The sequence below is a fragment of the Dama dama genome, chromosome 25 (genome assembly GCF_033118175.1).
Source record: "Dama dama isolate Ldn47 chromosome 25, ASM3311817v1, whole genome shotgun sequence".
NCBI lineage: Eukaryota > Metazoa > Chordata > Mammalia > Artiodactyla > Cervidae > Dama > Dama dama.
The window spans coordinates 34,248,518-34,266,746 of record NC_083705.1 but is presented as its reverse complement, the minus strand read 5'-3'; the positions used below and the strand labels follow the sequence as shown (position 1 = coordinate 34,266,746).

The following is an 18,229-nucleotide window of genomic DNA, read 5'->3' as shown; positions in this document are numbered from 1 at the left end:
TGCAAAAACTTGAGGAAGACTTTTCACAATAGTTATCAACTCTGAAAACAAGAATCATTTTATCATAAAATCAAGATAAATTAACTTTTTAAACTGCTTTTATTGAATATGCCTCCCAGATAATTACTACAATAGTTTCTTTTCAACTAGTTCTCTTTGAATTATCATATTAAATTATGTTCACTTGATAAATATGACATAACTTTTAAATGTATTCACTGGACCAAAATTGAAAAGCTTCTTTAATTAGCTTGGAATTGTTATTTTTCTGTGGATGAGCAGCTAACTTTGCAGCACACCACTCCTTAGAGTTTAGTAATGAATTCAACTCATTAATATAAATAGCTCTCTTATTTTTTAAAAAGGGAAAATTTCATTCTTTTGCTTCTATACAGTTCACTTACCTTACGGATGACTCTTGCATCTGATATTATGCTCCTTAATCAAATTCCACCAAAAAGTTTATTAAAATAAAAAGAGAAAAAATATCATTATTCTAGTGTGATCAAGCCCATGTTTCATGCTATCTTTAAAGTATAAAAGTTTGATTCCTTTATCATATTGATCATGACAGTGAAAGAAGCAGAATGCAGGTCACCAGGGCAGCTCAGATGGGGAAGGACTGCCATGTCCTGCCAGGTTCATTCTCACAGAGAATATCACTCGTTAAAATATACTTGAAATAGATAATTTCTTTTTATTATCTGAACTTTACCAAGAATTCACTGCACTAAAATAAAGAGGAAAGTATCTTGATGGGAATAATTCATTTTTATACGTAAATTCAGTATAGTTGGTTTACAATGTTGTCTTAATTTCTGCTATATAGTAAAGTGATTCAGTTATATATATTTTTCTCCATTATGGTTAATCACAGGATATCAAAATAGTTCCCTGTGCTATAGAGTAGGACCTTGTTGTTTATCAGTTCTCTATATAACAGTTTGTATCTGGATTCATTTTTTGAAATAGAAATAAGACAACTCCTCCAGACTCACTTAAGGAACCAATATGCATATGAATAATAATTAAAGATTTACAAATATGTCATGTGACTGAAATAATTGGAATGTCCTAAATGAGAGAACTATCTTCCAATCTGATATGGCTGATATGTTCAAATACAGACTAGCCCCTGACGGTGGACCAACCACATCATCATCCTGCACTTTCTCTTTAACAATGGTGCTTCTGGCCTCATACGTGACACAGAAGAGAAAGAATTTGAGTATAAGCACTGTACACATTAGCATATATTTTATGACTTATTTGGAGATTTATATTGTCAGAGTACTAACACACTTCATTTAATGTTATGCTTTAATGAGATAACTGCATTTTTAGTTATGACTGTTTCTCAAAAAAACTTTAATTGAATGTCACAAAAAATTAAAGAAAATGAATTTACAATGATTCAAATCTCAGAATTCTATCTATAGAAAATATTTCAACAATGAAGTGTATCCAGTATGTTAAGTAAGTATGATGTGGATCTGCAATCAAAATGCATCAATAATTCTCTCTCCGCGCATCTCTTTAAACTTTTCTCACTGGAAAATTTGCTCTTCATCTGTCCCTGTAAGAAAACTTAGGAAGATCTGTGAATCTTCTACTCACTCTCAGATAACAGACAATTCTAGAGTTACCATAGATTGCAAATAGCCTCATAGGTTTTTCATTCCCCTACAATAAAAAAAAAAAAATCTAATCTCAGTTTAAACCTTCTCTTCTCCTGAGATCTGAAACCTGGATGAAAAGAACTCCTGGTTTTCTTCTCTCATGCTCCTGCTCACTATCTACCCCTACCTCTAACTGCACTTGCATGCTACCTAGGATGATAGTGAAAGTCGCTCAGTTGTGTCCAACTGTTTATGACCCCATGGACTATACAGTCCACGGAATTCTCCAGGCCAAAATACTGGAGTTGGTTGCCATTCCCTTCTCCAAGGGATCTTCCCAACCCAGGGATCGAACCCAAGTCTCCCGCATTGCAGGTGGATTCTTTTTTTTTTAATATTTTTAAAATTAATTTATTTATTTTAATTGGAGGCTAGTTACTTTACAATATTGTGCTGGTTTTTGCCATACATTGACATGAATCACCCATGGGTGTACATGTGTCCCCCATCTGAACCCCACTCCCGCCTCCCTCCCCATCCCATCCCTCAGGGTCATCCCAGTGCACCAGCCCTGAGCACCCTGTCTCATGCATCGAACCTGGACTGGCGATCTGTTTCACATATGATAATATACATGTTTCAATGCTATTCTCTCAGATCACCCCACCCTCGTGCAGGCAGGTTCTTTACCAGCTGAGCCACAAAGGAAGTCCAAGAATACTGGAGTGGGTAGGCTATCCCTTCTCCAACAAATATTCCCAACCTAGGAATCGAACCAGGGTCTCCTGCATTGCAGACAGATTCTTAACCAACTGAGCTATGAGGGAAGAATGGTAGGACAATTTGGAGGGATAAGTCTAGAACAGATTGGGTCTTGATAAGTTCTTCCTTTCTGGTTCTGAAGTTGTTACATCTGAGTGCATTTAAGGAGGCGTTCTTGAGGTTCCTTGGAGTTTCCTCTCTGCATTTCCTTGAATTAAGATAGATACTTTTTCAGTTCCTGGGCATTTGATAAATCCAGCCTCTTTATACTGAGACTTCCTTGCAATTTGTAGACTTCACAGAAGAGAACTGAAGTTAATCCCTTTCTGACTGTCTCTGTAGTGTGGGCCACAACTACTGGGGAAATACTCATGCATCCTTTGACTCAATAAAGTCTTGGACTGTTCTCAACACTATACCATTGACTGTCCTGGTTGTTAAGGTAGCCAAGTCAAAGTTTCCCTTGTTTGGGGGTTTCTCAAGAAGATAGCATCCTCTCTGCCTCCCAGTGTTCCCCAGAGGCCTCTGAAAGCAGTGGGAGTTAGTGTAACTCCACCCTATCCTTTTTCCCAAGCATGGTTCAAGAGCTTCATAAGAGCATGACTACTCTGGCCAACATTTTCCCTTTTCACAGAATCCTCTAGCCCTCTTTTAAAAGTTTTCTGACCTTGTAAAACATCTAAGAGTTATAGGACAGAATCCCTCTCCATTTCCATTGCAAACTTCTGCATATTTGGGCCAGCAGGGGGTGAGGGGCAAGTCTTGTCTCATAATGTTTTGGTATCCATCACATCTCAAATGAAACTAAAGCTAGTCTGTACTGTGAATAACGGTAATAGCTCAGTTACTCCATGTATTCAGTTCAGTTCAGTTCAATCGCACAGTCATGTCCAACTCTTTGCGACCCCATGGACTACAGCACACCAGGCTTCCCTGTCCATCACCAACTCCCAGAGCTTGCACAAACTCATGTCCATCGAGTTGGTGATGACATCCAACCGTCTTACCCTCTGTCATCCCCTTCTCCTCCTGACTTCAATCTTTCCCAGCATTAGGGTCTTTTCCAGTGAGTCAGTTCTTTGCATCAGGTGGCCAAAGTATTGGAGCTTCAGCTTCAGCATCATTCCTTCCAATGAATACTCCGGACTGATTTCCTTTAGGATTGACTGGCTGGATCCCCATGAAGTCCAAGGGACTATCAAGAGTCTTCTCCAACACCACAGTTCAAAAGCATCAGTTCTTCAGCGCTCAGCTTTCTTTCCAACTGAACTGTCAAGGAAGCCCGACTCCACGTAGGGCAAATGGAAAAAATAAGCAAGAAAATAATGAACTTTGATATCTCTATATAAATTGTTTTCACTCTTGAGCTTTTGTGCTACCTTAGCTCTTCAACATGAAGTCTCCATTGTATTAACATTTCTGTACAGTCCATATAATATTGAATCAATTTTTTAGCTCTTTCCTTCTTGATTTGCATCAGAAGAAAAAGGATATTAAGCTTTCTGACATCTAAGCTTTGGGGCTGCCACTGAGGTTATCTATTTTCAATTATGTATCAAGTGACAGAAACAATGCTGTGTTGTGAATTAAATAGCTTTGATTATCCATTATTACAAATTCAACCTGAAATATAGACATAACCAGGCATGACAGAGGTGAAATCCAACAGAGGTCCTGCAAAGAATGGGATTTAGTTTAAATAGTTATGTTTTAAACTCTCCTTTCATTCTATTCAGCAAGTAGTCATCATTATAATCAAGAATCAAAATGTACTAATACCAGGGACTATAAGAAAATAAATGAGATGCCATCAACAATATTTATTACAGTCTGTAATTTTTTATTTAATTTTTTATTTCTTGCCTATATCATCAAAATGTATAAGCAAAGAGGGCAGACACTTTGTCCTTCTTATTCATCATGTATTTCCAAGTAGGTAGAAGAATAATGTCTAGCATAGTGCAAGCATTTGGTAAATATTTGATTGAATTGGGTTGAAGAATGAATGAATTAATAAAAAATAATTTTTGAGTGAATACTGAGGTTAATTTTAGAATGAAGATTTAATTATTTATGTTTTCCAGTTAATGATCAGCTTTAAATCTAGACACTGACTTTTTTTACTATAACCCTAGAACTTTAATTTTTAATTCATTCCTAGAGCTCAAAAAATACATTTTACTGTGAATAAAAGAGGAAAGAGAAGTTAAAGGTGATTAAAGCAAATACTTCTTTCACATTAGCTGGAAAACAACATCTGGAGAACAATGTCAGAGGTCAGGCATCGGGTAACTGTATTAGCTTCCTATGTGCATGCTAAGTCGCTTCAGTCTTGTCTGATTCTTTGTGATCCTATGGACTGTAGCCCACCAGGCTCTTCTCTCCAGGGGATTATCCAGGCAAGAATACTGGAGTGGGTTGTCGTTTCCTCCTCCAGGGGATCTTCCCAACCCAGGGATGGAACCCATCTCTTTTTTGTATTTCCTGTATTAGCAGGCAGATTCTTTGCTACCAACGCCACCTGGGAAGTCCTTATTAGCATCCTAGGGCTATACTCAGAGAAGGCAATGGCACCCCACTCCAGTACTCTTGCCTGGAAAATCCCATGGATGGAGGAGCCTGGTAGGCTGCGATCCATGGGGTCGCTAAGAGTCAGACACGACTGAGCGACTTCACTTTCACTTTTCACTTTCATGCATTGGAGAAGGAAATGGCAACCCACTCCAGTGTTCTTGCCTGGAGAATCCCAGAGATGGGGGAGCCTGGTGGGCTGCCATCTGTGGGGTCATACAGAGTCAGACACGACTGAAGTGACTTAGCAGTAGCAGCAGCAGCAGGGCTATATTACAAACCATGTGGCTTAAAACAACAGATATTTATTCTCTCCCACTTCTGGAGACTAGAAACCCAAAATCAAGATGTTGGCAGGGTTAGCTCCCCCTGGAGGCTCTGAATCTGTTCCATGCCCTCTCCTCGGCTCTAGTGTGGAAGTAGCTCTTGGTGTTACTTGACTTGAAAGCTAGTGTTAGTCATTCAGTCATGTCTGACTCTTTGTGATCCAATGGACTGTAGCCCACCAGGCTTCTCTGTCCAAAGGATTCTCCAGGCAAGAATACTGGAGAGGATTGCCATTCCCTTCTCCAGGGTATCTTCCCAACCTAGAGATTGGACCTGGGTTTCCTGCATTGTAGACAGATTCTTTATCATCTGAGCAACCAGGGAAGCTAATTTAATCCCTGCCGCTGTCTTCACATGTCTTTCTTTTCTCTGTGTCTCAGATTCCTTTCCTTTCTCTCAAAAGAATATCAGTCATTGGACTTAGAGCCCATCTTAAATCCAGGATCATCTATCTTGAGATCCTTAATTTAATCACATCTGCTAAAGCCTTATTTCCAAATAAGGTCGTGATCACAGGTTCCTGGGATTTAAGAACATCTCTCTCAAGGGGACACAATTCCATCCTCCACAGAAACTTTCAGGTATTGGCCGGTAGAAGCCGATACTAAACCTGCTCAGAACTATAAGTCCAGCTGTGCTGTGGGTGCCTTGCCCAGCTGTGTCTAACGCTTTGTGACCCTACGGACTGTAGCCCGCACGGCTCTTCTGTCCTTGGGAATCCCCAAGCAAGAATACCGGAGTGGGTTGCATTTCCTTTTCCAGGGGCTCTTCCTGCCCCAGGGATGTAATCTGGGTCTCCTGCATCTCCTGCATTCGCAGGAGGGGTTTTTTACCACTGCACCACCTGGAGTGCTACATTAAAATAACTTCCATAACTCCAGTTAATTTCACCTTATTTCTCAGACTTGGTCTTTGAATCAAGTGCTCTGATTTCTCCATATGTGGGCTCAGGTGCATTCCCAACCCCAGACTAATCTAGGAAAGATCTGGTCCTTCCTGTGAACTTCTGCCACACTGGGACGATGACCACCTGCCTTTTCAGCCCCCAAGTGTCAATTCCTGCTCTCTGGGCACTGTGCCACATCCTGTCTACATCACGGCAAAGGCCTGAACACTGAGCTTTGTGGTTTTCTTCCTACTCACCACTCCAGTCCGTGGTTCAACATAAAGGACACATTTCCTATGAGTAGGCAAAACCCATCTGCCCTGTGTTGTCAGGAAAAATCATGATATCCTGTGTATTCAAATGCTCTTAAAGCAACACACTGCCCTGATGTTTCTTCCTCATTGAGCTGAGAAGTTGCCTGAAATTCAACATTAAGGTGTTTGAGCCTCAAATGTCTTCTTAGAGAATATGCCTGCCAATAGAGAGAGAAGAACCAGATTTACAGTTCTAAGGAACCAACAGAGGAATCAGAGACAAACCAAACCTGGGAACTAACTAGTAGGCTTCAGAAGAGGATCTGTATTTCTCAAATGTTTTTCTATACCTGGTGTGCCGTCAGCCCAGCCATTGTCACCAGCAATTTTTAATGCCTTCCCCCAGTCATCAGATATCTCATACGGTGAGCATGGAAGAGGGACAATGTCAGCTTCCCCAAAGCGCAATTAGTATAACTTTACTTCATGTATAACACTGCAAGCCCTCTAGAAACTTTAGAATGATAAATTTATCTAACACATGTTCTTTGAGGTTTGCGAAGAATAGCCTAACAGATGTGAAATTCAACTGGAAGTGGATAGACACCATGTTCTGGTTAATGTACCAACCTGGGCGAGGAGTTTGGTCACTCTGTCCCAAGTAAGCTACTATTCTGTTTTGTGAGTTCATATTATTGGAAACTCAGCCTCCTCCATCAATATAAACCAGCAAAGAGATTATATTACTCTGAACTCTAAAAGGCATAGTTATAAGTGTGAGACAGGGTTCAGCACAAAAGAAAGATTCACTACAGAAAGAAAAGAGAATGAAGTAGGAATTTGCTGACTCTATGCAGTAGCAATAATTAACTACACTTCCCTGTATGCTGACACCTGCTGCTGGATGGCACATTCTGTCACCAAATGGAAACTAGAACCTTGTATTTATTAAAGTGAAACCTGAGATCCCAAAGGCTGGTAGCCTCTCAGATCTCAAAAATTAATAATTCCAAACCAAATTCCAGCTGTTCTTGAAAAATTAGGACTCCCCAGTACAGAGTGTGCATTTTTACAAGGCGTGAAACAACCAGAGGTGAATGTAGCTGCCCACATTAGACAGGGCACGTGATTTCTAGTTTGCCACAGTCCTCACCACTCTCTCTTACCTTCCTGAGGCTGTGGCTGAAAATATGTTGCTATGCCTATGCTATTTTTCCCACACTAGGCCTGTTTCAGGCATTTACAATACAAATTTATCCCACAGAAATTTGCAAATTTGAAATTTGCAACTGTGGTGTAACATGCCCAGGGCCGCTCTAAGTGATGGTATATCTTTATTGGTTGTCAAGTATTTTCTGTGGAAGGATGGATCCTTTAGAACCTAGACTTCTAGAGGGAAGATGGACCTTGGTTGTGAGCCTCTGCTCACAGCCCTAGATACTGAAAGTGAACTTTCATTCAGCAAACACTTGTCCCATCTATGGAGCAATTCCTAGGTGCCAGGAACTGTGTGGCTCCAGAATTTGTGTGTCAACAAAATTCCCTCCATGAAGACTTTGACAGTGCTCTGGAAATAACAGTGTGGGGGCTGAGTAACAGTAGGCACTTAGGCTTACTTCCTCATACATCTTCCTCTTTAACCTGAGCCTCTACACATCTTATGCTCAAGACTTCCTCAAGAGCAGAAAGGCCTCTAAAGCACTTTGGAAGTACACTTTGAAGCATATATTTACCTTTGTCTCAATTTGAGGTCAGATCTCTTCCATGCCGTAGATGACCAAGTCCATGTCCCTTGGGTAGACTGTGTAACAGGCCACTCAGGCTTCTGCAGACTTTGAAAAATCAGACAGGATGGATCAGTTTACAGTGCAATACTTCAAGCTGACCAGGGATAAAGTTTTTCCTCTGAAACACAAATCAAATCAATTTTTAGATGTTCCTTAGCTAAATCTTGCTATAGCAGGCTTTTCATATTCTTTCAGCTCCTTTAGTTGCTTTTGATACTTTTGCATGCCCGTGCAGAAGAAAAACACCATAATCATGACTCAAAATGAAGCCCTGTTCTGCACCCACAGGAGGGGAGAGAGAGTAGCGGACAGGGGTGTTAACTAATACACAACATGTTGGGATAATGGATACCATATAATCAGTTTTTCAAGAATTTACCAAGCTGTTATCCAAGGAATGATGTCCCCTTTCCCTTGTGTGAATATTAATATTAACAGGCACTTAAAGTGGTGTACATACTGTGTAATTCTCAAAAAATGACATTTTTGAGATGGGAGCAATAGTTAGAACCATAAGAATTTACACAGACCAATTGTATGATGAAGCAAGACAGTCGTCTAAATGTACTATCTTAATGATTTTATAGCTTGTTCAACCAATGGAGAAAATATTAGCTTCATAACCTGATAGAAGCACTGGTCAAAAATCTGAGAGTTTTCAAACAACAGAAATGGTCTCTGACTTCATCAGTATTCCTTTGACCTTTGCTGGGAAATCTAAATGATTCATCACAATCTAGAGAGTTTCCATTAGAATCAGCCTTTACCTTGAGACCTCAGACTCCTGGAATGTATCTGACTTTCTCTTCTATTTATTCCAATTAAACTTTGCTGATAAGTGAGATTATAAAGAGGATCTCAATTTGCTAACATAATCAAAATTTCACCTTAGTCTACATATTGCTAACTCAAATATCAACTATTTACAGCAGTCTTTTATTGGTCAAGCTATCACTGTGTTAATCTTAATTATTTCATGTGTCAAACTCCAAATACAAAATATATATTTAGCCTAGGACTTATTTAAAAAAAAAACAAGCAGTAAACAAATATCAAACTCTAATGCATGTGCAGAAGTGCTTAAGGGTAAAATCTGAAACCTACTTTTAAGAACATAAAAAAAATAAGATGGATTGATGGATGCCTAGAGGAATGATGGATATAGGTATGATAAAGCAAATATAGCAAAATATGAATTGCAGAATCTAGGTAATAAGAATATGCAATGTATAATTCTTTCCATGTTAAAAGTTATCATAGCAAAATGTAAAAGGAAAGATTCACTTGAGGGTGATATTAAAATATTTAATAACTGGAGTAATGTGGGCCCTGACCAACCAAAACAAATGCTGACAGTTTAAACTGGCAAGCATAGGCCAGTTATCTGCATTGAATAATCCCTACTATTTGTTCTGAAATCTAGGAACTCTGGGGAATGCAAGAGGTATATTTATAAGATACTAGACCCTGATTTCCAAAAACTGACACTTCTATGGAGGATAAAGATTTATACAATAGCATGGTCAAAATAAAATTTACACAACATGAGTTTATTAGTCAAGGTTCTGGAAAGAAACAGAACCAATAGGATATATACAGATATATTTATAAGAGGAGATTTTTTTTTTTACAGGAATTGGTTCACATGATTATGGAGGCTGTGAAATCCCATTATCTGTTGTCTGCAAGCTAGAGAACCAGGAAAGCTATTAGGCTGGTGCAAATGTAATTACAGTTTCGGACCATGAATTTTAAATCATTGTAACTAGACTCAAACACATCTTTATTAATCAAAATAGGAACCATTACAATCAACACATTTTTGCCAGTGAGAAATAAGTTTGTTTACTCCTGTAGCATAAACAGTCTGTGCTTCGGTTTCGACAAACTCTTGGAAAGCATTCCCTGCTCCTTCTGGTTGTGGAAGCATTTTCCCTGCAAAAAGTTATTCAGATGCTTGAAGAAGTGGTAGTTGGTTGGCAAGAGGTCAGGTGAATATGGCGGATGAGTCAAAACTTCATAGCCCTATTTGTTCAACTTTTGAACTCATGGTTGTACGACATTCAGCTGAGTATTATGTGGAGAAGAACGGGGCCTTTCTGTTGGCTAATGCCAGCTGTAGGTGCTGCAGTTGTCAGTGCATCTCATCAATTTGCTGAGCATACGTCCCAGATGTTATGGTTTTCCTGGGATTCAGAAAGCTGGATAGTAGATTAGATGGGCAACAGACCACCAAACAGTGACCATGACCATTTTCTGGTGCACGTTTGTCTTTAGGAAGTGCTTTGAAGCTTCTTCTAGATCCAAATACTGAGCTGGTCATCGCTGGTTGTCCTATTGAATCCACCTTTCATTGCACATCACAATCCAATTGAGAAATGGTTTGTTGTTGTTGTGTAGAGTAAGAGAAGATGATGCTTCAAAACAATGATTTTTTTTTTCAGCCAGCACATGAGGTACCCACTTATCGAGCTTTTCTACCTTTCCAATTTGCTTCAAATGGTGAACTACTGTAGAATGGTTGACATTGACTTCTTTAGGAATTTCTCACATAATTGTAAGAGGATCAGCTTCGATGACCCTCTCAATTGGTCGCTGTCAACTTCCGATGGCCAGCCACTGCACTCCTCATCTTCAAGGCTCTTGTCTCCTTTGTAAAACTTCTTTAACCACCACTGCTCTGTGTGTTAACTAGCAGTTATTGGGCCAAATGTGTTGTTGATGTTGCAAATTGTCTTTGCTGCTTTATGACCCATTTTGAACTCAAATAAGAAAATATTTGAACCTCAAACATCAACAACCTCAGATATGCAGATGATACCACTCTAACGGCAGAAAGTGAAGAGGAACTAAAGAGCCTCTTGAGGGTGAAAGAGGAGCGTGAAAAAGCTGGCTTAAAACTCAACATTCAAAAAACTAAGATCATGGCATCTGGTCCCATCACTTCATGGCAAACAGATGGGAAAAAGTAGAAACAGTGACAGACTTTATTTTCTTGGGCTCCAAAATCACCGCAGACAGTGACTATAGCCATGAAATCAAGACACTTGCTAGTTCCTTGGAAGGAAAACTATGGTAAACCTAGACAGTTTATTAAAAAGCAGAGACATCACTTTGTCAACAAGGGTCCATATAGGCAAAGCTATGGTTTTTCTAGCAGTCATGGAAAATTTTTCCAGAATTGATGCTTTTGAATCATTGTTCTTGAGAACACTCTGGAGAGTCCCTCAGACAGCAAGGACATCAAACCAGTCAATCCTAAAGGATCAACCCTGAATGTTCACCTGAAGGACTAATTCTAAAGCTGAAACTACAATACTTTGACCACCTGATTTGAAGAGCCGACTAGTTGGAAAAGACCCTGATGCTGGGAACATTGAAGGCAGAGGAGAAGGGGATGACAGAGGATGAGATGTTGGATGGCATCACTGAATCAATCAATGGACATGAGCTTGAGCAAACTCAGGGAGATAGTGAAGGACAGGGAAGCCTGGTATGCTACAGTCCATGGGATCACAAGGAATCAGACATGACTTAGTGACTGAAAAACAAGAAAATCACTTGTATTGCTTTTTGTCTAACATCATTTCTGTAATCTAAAATAAATATAAAATAAACAGCAAGCAATACATCATTAGCAAAAAAACATAAAGTGAGAAATGTGCATAAAATGAAGCATTGCAGGCAGATTCTTTACCATCTGAACCACCAGGGAAGCCTGATGTATACATAAACACATTTATTTAAGAATGTATTCCAATAGTAAATGCCAAAGTTAAACAACGCAAAACCACAATTACTTTTGCACTAATTTAATAGTAGCATAATTCATTCCAAGTCCAAAAGCCTGAGAACCGAGAAGCTGACAGTGTTAAGTCTGATTTGAGTCCAAAAGACAAGACCTGCTGCTGTAGCTGCTGCTAAGTCGCTTCAGTCATGTCCGACTCTGTGCGACCCCACAGACGGCAACCTACCAGGCTCCTCCATCCATGGGATTCCCCGGGCAATAACACTGGAGTGGGTTGCCATTTCCTTCTTCAATGTGTGAAAGTGAAGTTGCTCAGTCATGTCTGATTCAGCAACCCCATGGACTGTAGCCTACCAGGCTCCTCCATCCTTGGGATTTTCCAGGCAAGAGTACTGGAATGGGTTGCCACTGCCTTCTCCAAAGACAAGAACTAGGAGTACTTACGTCCAAGAACAGGGAAAGATGAATATTCTAGTTCAGGTAAAGACAGCAAATTCATCCTTCCTCCACCTTTCTGTTCTATTCAGACCCTCAAATGAATTAGATGATGCCCACCTGTACTGGTAAGGGTACATCTTCATTACTCAGTCTATGAATTCCATTGCTAATCTCTTCTAGAGACATCCTCACAGCCACACCCAGAAATATTTTATCCACTATATGGGCAACTCTTAAACCAGCCAGGTTGACATATATAATTAACCATCATCATGAGAAAATGAAATTCTTTTTTTAAAAAAACTAATTTGTCTTTCTTCCCAATCTCCTAATTATTGGTAGAGAATAAAACAACTTTCATCCAACTAGTTTAACAGTTCCTTCAGGATGGTAAAGCTCTTTCTTAGAAACATAATGTTTCATCCCAGACTTCTTGGTCTCCTCCCCATCTCTCTGGCTCCTCTTCAAAATTACATTTGAATGTGTGTGCCAGGAGGGGGGAGGTGTGTGTTTCCCATCACCTCACAGTGGAGAGAACAACCCAGTCTTTGGGCACTGCCCTCTGGCCCTGTGGTCTCCAAAACAATGCCGTCATGTTATTGCTGCCTGCTTTACTAGCATTTACAACTGAATTCAACTATTAACAGCTCAAAATCTCCACTCTGTTTAAGGCTCCAAAGAGTTCCCTGTGCCAATGAGCCCCTTCAGCTGCTCCTCAAACCTTGGCAATGGAGCCTGCAGTGACTACTTGGTTTCACCTATGCACAAAGGGAAGTTCAACTTCAAGGCTTCCTCTTACTTACGCAAATGACACTGGCAAGTTGCCTTTACAAAGAGATAACATACTGGCACCCAGGTAGGAAGAACATCCTGTGAGGAGATGATCTTTCAGAGGCCCACCCTTTCCCAGAATGTGTCCCCTTCTGCAGAGTCAGTCTCTGAGAAGCAGGAAGAGCGGGGAGGCCAGGTATTGGAGCCATATGCTTTATTACCTGCTTCAGTCTTTGTTTTTTTTTTTTTCTTCTCCCAGCAATGAGGGTGTATTAGTTTCCTATCACTTCTGTAACAATTTACCACAAATATAGTGGCTTTAAACAACATCCCTTAATCATTTCATAGTTCTACAGATGAGAAGTCTGGGCTCAGTGTGGCTCAGTGCCGGCTTCTGCTTAGAGTCTCACAAGGACTAAATACAGGTATCACCATACTGTGTTCTGTTCTAGAGTCTTTAGGGGAAAACCACCCTTCAAGCTCTTTCAGGTCACTGGGTAAATGCAGTTCCTTGTGGTTGTACCATACTGTGTTCTGTTCTAGAGTCTTTAGGGAAGAACCACCCTTCAAGCTCTTTCAGGTCACTGGGTAAATGCAGTTCCTTGTGGTTGTAGGACTGAGGTCTTGATTGGCTTTCAGCAGGTTCTTGCTTTCACCTGCAGCCACTGGCTGCATTCCTTCTCATGGGTATCAGCAGCCACAGAGGGAGAGTTGCTCTCGCACTTCAAATCTCTTCCTCTTCTGCTGCATCTCTCTGCCCTCCTCTTTCGCTTCTAGCCAGGGAAAGCTCTCTGCTTTTATGGGTCCATGTGATAAAACTGAACCCACCTGGACAATCCTGGATAATCTCATGATTTAAGGTCTATAACATATTCACATTTCCAGGGACTAGTGCTTGATCATCTTTGGCGGGGGCGGGGGGCGCGGTATTATGCCTAGTGTTCTGGGGGATTATTACTGATTTCCTCTTCCTGGATGAACCTCTGTTAGATAAAACATGTTCATCTAATTACCTAGCCTATTCTTCATATATTACATGAAAGCCAAAAAAAAAAAAAAATTGCCTCAACAGCATTGACCTATTGTACATATAAGAAAAATAAGGCTCATAGAATTTAATTGTCTTGTTCTCATACTCTTGAATATTCAGTGTCAGGGATAAGTCATACAAATATACGGACTTTTTTTTTTTTTCCACGTTCTCTTTCTTTTGGTGTGTGGAATCATTGTTTTCAGTTCTGATGACATCCTGGAGACAGCCTCTAGGAGCTAATGATGCCTATTTTTAACACTGTGGTACAAGATCATTAATCCAGTTAAGCAACACAGGCCTCTGGCAGTCACTGGTCTCTTAAGTTCCCACTTTACCTGTGGTGCTGAGGTATCTGGGGAACTGGACAATTTCTATGATGAACATAAACATCAAAAAATAAAGAGAAGTAAAAGAAGTCATTTTAACCAAGGCAAGAAAGATTGTCACAAACCCAACTACTTTCTTCCCGAGTTTCATCTTACTTTAATAGAGAGGCAGGCTATCCACAAGAGGTTGAATTTTGGAGTATGAGTCCTGGTTTACATAATATATTTCCTAACCTATTTTATAATATTAGAGGAGTCAGGAAATATACAGAAAAATGTGACCAATTTAGACAATACAGCAAAACATGCCATTTGGCCTCATTTATCATAATAGGAATTTAAAAGGATACTCATGAGCCACTTAGAACCTATGAGTTCATTGAGCAGAACAAGTGGTTTTGCATAAGATTCACCCTTAAATCATTCAGTGCCTGTGGCATCATGAAAAACAAATACAGGGGGGGAAAAGCTCTTAAGACTCATAACAATTAACTTCTCAGAAAAACAATTCCACCCCTGCTTAAAGGGCTGAGTCAAGAGGACCACCTTTATTCTAAGTTCCAATCCCTCTGCAATCCTTACGTGCATTTCTCCCCTGGCTCTGTGACGGGGAATGGAACCCCTTTGGCCACCTTCATCCTCCTGGGTAACAGTCTCCAGCTACAGTGCGTTAACCAACTCTTGGCACTCTGTCCAGCAGAAGAGAGAAGCTGCCCACAGCCAATTCTGAACACTGAACAAGAACACTGAACCCGGAAAAAGAGTAAAAGGAGAGGATTGGGTTTGTGCAGTGGGCAGGTCTATACATTCGGACACATTCAAGCCAGCTCTAACCTCCTCTTCATGGGCATCGAGCCCATTCCATGGAAGAAATCAGCAGAAAAGGAGTCATGCCACCCCCACTTGCCCCTCACAGTAGACATCAGAACTACAGACTGGGATCTCTTAATGGTTTATAAATCATTGCTCTGCTGTGAGCACAGGAGACTGAGACCTATAGTGAAGAGACTGTTTTGAACACCAAGGGTAGCCAGCAGAACTTCTCCTAAGAGGAAGAGACTCTACTAATGGAATCTCCCAAAACCAATAAAGGCAATGCCAACATCCTAATTCAGGATCCAGGTACAGAAGATATTGATGGTACATGTGAATTTCCACTGGACCACATCATCACAGCTACCATAACATCATTTTTTCTGACCACTGTTGCAACTCTTGTCACAATACATAAAAATTATTCATTTAAATAATAATTGTAATAATTTAAACTCTATGGTTTTCCAGTAGCCATGTATGGATGTGAGAGTTGGACTATAAGGAAAGCTGAATGCCAAAGAATTGATGCTTTTGAACTGTGGTGTTGGAGAAGACTCTTGAGAATCCCTTGGACTGCAAGGAGATCAACGAGTCCATCCTAAAGGAAATCAGTCCCGAATATTAATTGGAAGGACTGATGCTGAAGCTGAAGCTCCAATACTTTGGCCACCTGATGTGAAGAACTGACTCACTGGAAAAGACCCTGATGCTGGGAAAGATTGAAGGCAGGAGGAGAGGGGGACGACAGAGGATGAGATGGTTGGATGGCATCACTAGCTCAATGGACATGAGTTTGAGCAAGCTTCAGGAGTTGGTGATGGACAGGGAAGCCTGGAGTGCTGCCGTCCATGGGGTCTCAAAGAGTTGGACACAACTGAGTGAACTGAAGTGAAACTTTACCTATGTATCTCAGTTGATCCATACAGTACCCTAAAGAAGTAAACACCATAACTGTCCTCTATTAGGTGAGGAGACTGAGCAGTAGTGAAGTTAAGTCATCAGATCACACAGCATCTGCGAACCCAGGTCTGCCCCCAGAACCCAGCCCTCAAATTCCGTGCTCATAATACCTACAGTGGCCTGCCTTTCCTGCCAAGGCAGCAAGCTCCCCAATGGCATAAGGCTTCTTACTACACATCTGCAACTTCAACGATTAACATATAACAACTACTTAGAAAATGATAAACAAATATCACATGAATAGTCTCACATCAGATCCAACACATTCCACTGATCCTTTTGACTACAACATACTCTCTTTAGCGTCATGGACAAAGATTCACGCATAGGAAAAACAGACTGAGGAGCTCGTAAGTGGAATCTGGCCAAGTGACCAGTAACATTCCTTGAATTGGCTATATTACTGGTTACGTGCCCTTAGTGGCAGGCTGACAAACTCATTTGGCAAAGTTTCCTTGACTCATTATTATTTTATTATATATTACATATATTTTATTATATATAATACATGAATTATTAACCAATCTATAATTTATTTACATTTAGATTGAACCAGGTGTGTGTGTATGTATATATGCCTATAATGTATATAATTATATATATAATATAACCAGGTGTATATATATGTGTGTGTGTGTGTACTCTCTCTCTCTATATATATATATAATGTATATATATATATTTATATTTGTAATGTGTGTGTATATATATATATATATATATATATATATATATATATATAAAATGTCCTATAAAATCATTGTCTAACAAGTATTACTGTTCTCTTTCTTGGCCAATTGAGAAATGAATTTTTGGGAAAAAATTTCAAATACAGAAGCACACACAGGAAAAGAACTCATCCTCTACATTTTCTCTGTTTTCCTCCCAGAGGTAGTAACTATAAACAACTGACTGTCAATCTTGCTTTGCATATTTATACAGATTTCTTCCAAATAAACTGTTGCACTGAAACTAATTAAGCCCCATAACAAGGTAAGGAAGAGGATGGAACTGTAACACTGTCTCAGCAAAGGCTGCTTATAGACAGATGGGGCTCATGCTCCCACCCTCTACTCCCACCTGTTCTGAGGGATTCCTCATTTCTCACAGACTTCGGGACCTTCAAACTTCATGCAAATCTCTATTAGGCAATTAGGAGCAGATTTGTTTGCTGCTGCTAAGTCGCTTCAGTCGTGTCCGACTCTGTGCAACCCCACAGACGGCAGCCCACCAGGCTCCCCCATCCCTGGGATCCTCCAGGCAAGAACACTGGAGTGGGTTGCCATTTCCTTCTCCAATGCATGAAAGTGAAAAGTGAAAGTGAAGTCGCTCAGTCCTGTCCGACTTTTCACAACCGCATGGACTGCAGCCTACCAGGCTCCTCCGTCCATGGGATTTTCCAGGCAAGAGTACTGGAGTGGAGTGCCATTGTTTGCTAATAAGCTCCAAACTGGTGCATCTTTCATACTGCTCAGTTGTTGAGCAGTGAAAGTGAGAGTAATTTTAACTGAGTGAGTCCACACTTTCAGATTTCAAACCAAACCTTAAAGCCTGGTCTTGCTTAGGATTACATGATACTTGTTGATTTTTATTTGAAGTAAAGCTTAAATGTCTTTCTATTCTTCTTAACACTTGAGCAATATTCTCAAGTATGACTATTCCATAATCAGCTATTTACATTTTGATGAAGGAGATTTAGGCTCCTCCAGTTGTTTGCTACTAGGAAAATATATATTAGTATATATCACTACTCTGATACATTTTCTATAAAAGTAGTAGGACTCACTGATGCAAAATGTGTATTAAAATATCTTAAAAAGGTAACTGTTAGGGACTACATGGTTGCATTCCCACAAAATTCATCTGCTGAAACACCTCAGTTGAGACAGTGTATTAGTAAGTAGCAGCTTTAGAGATAATTAGGTTTAGAT

The 18,229-nt window shown here is 40.0% G+C and overlaps 1 long non-coding RNA gene across 3 annotated transcripts in view; it reads right to left on the bottom strand.

Moving 5' to 3' along the window:
* Positions 1-325: 325 nt before the first annotated feature.
* LOC133046814 (uncharacterized) overlaps positions 326-18,229 on the bottom strand; it is a 172,791-nt gene continuing 154,887 nt past the window's right edge. Inside the window, exons 8-9 of one of the 3 annotated variants that reach the window (XR_009690564.1) lie at positions 8,153-8,251; positions 326-3,667 (exon numbers count right to left, since the gene is read on the bottom strand). This is a non-coding gene — a long non-coding RNA (uncharacterized LOC133046814). Of the gene's footprint in view, positions 3,668-4,062; positions 6,638-8,152; positions 8,252-18,229 lie in introns of those variants that run through there. The other 2 variants (XR_009690566.1, XR_009690565.1) reach the window with 2 other exon arrangements.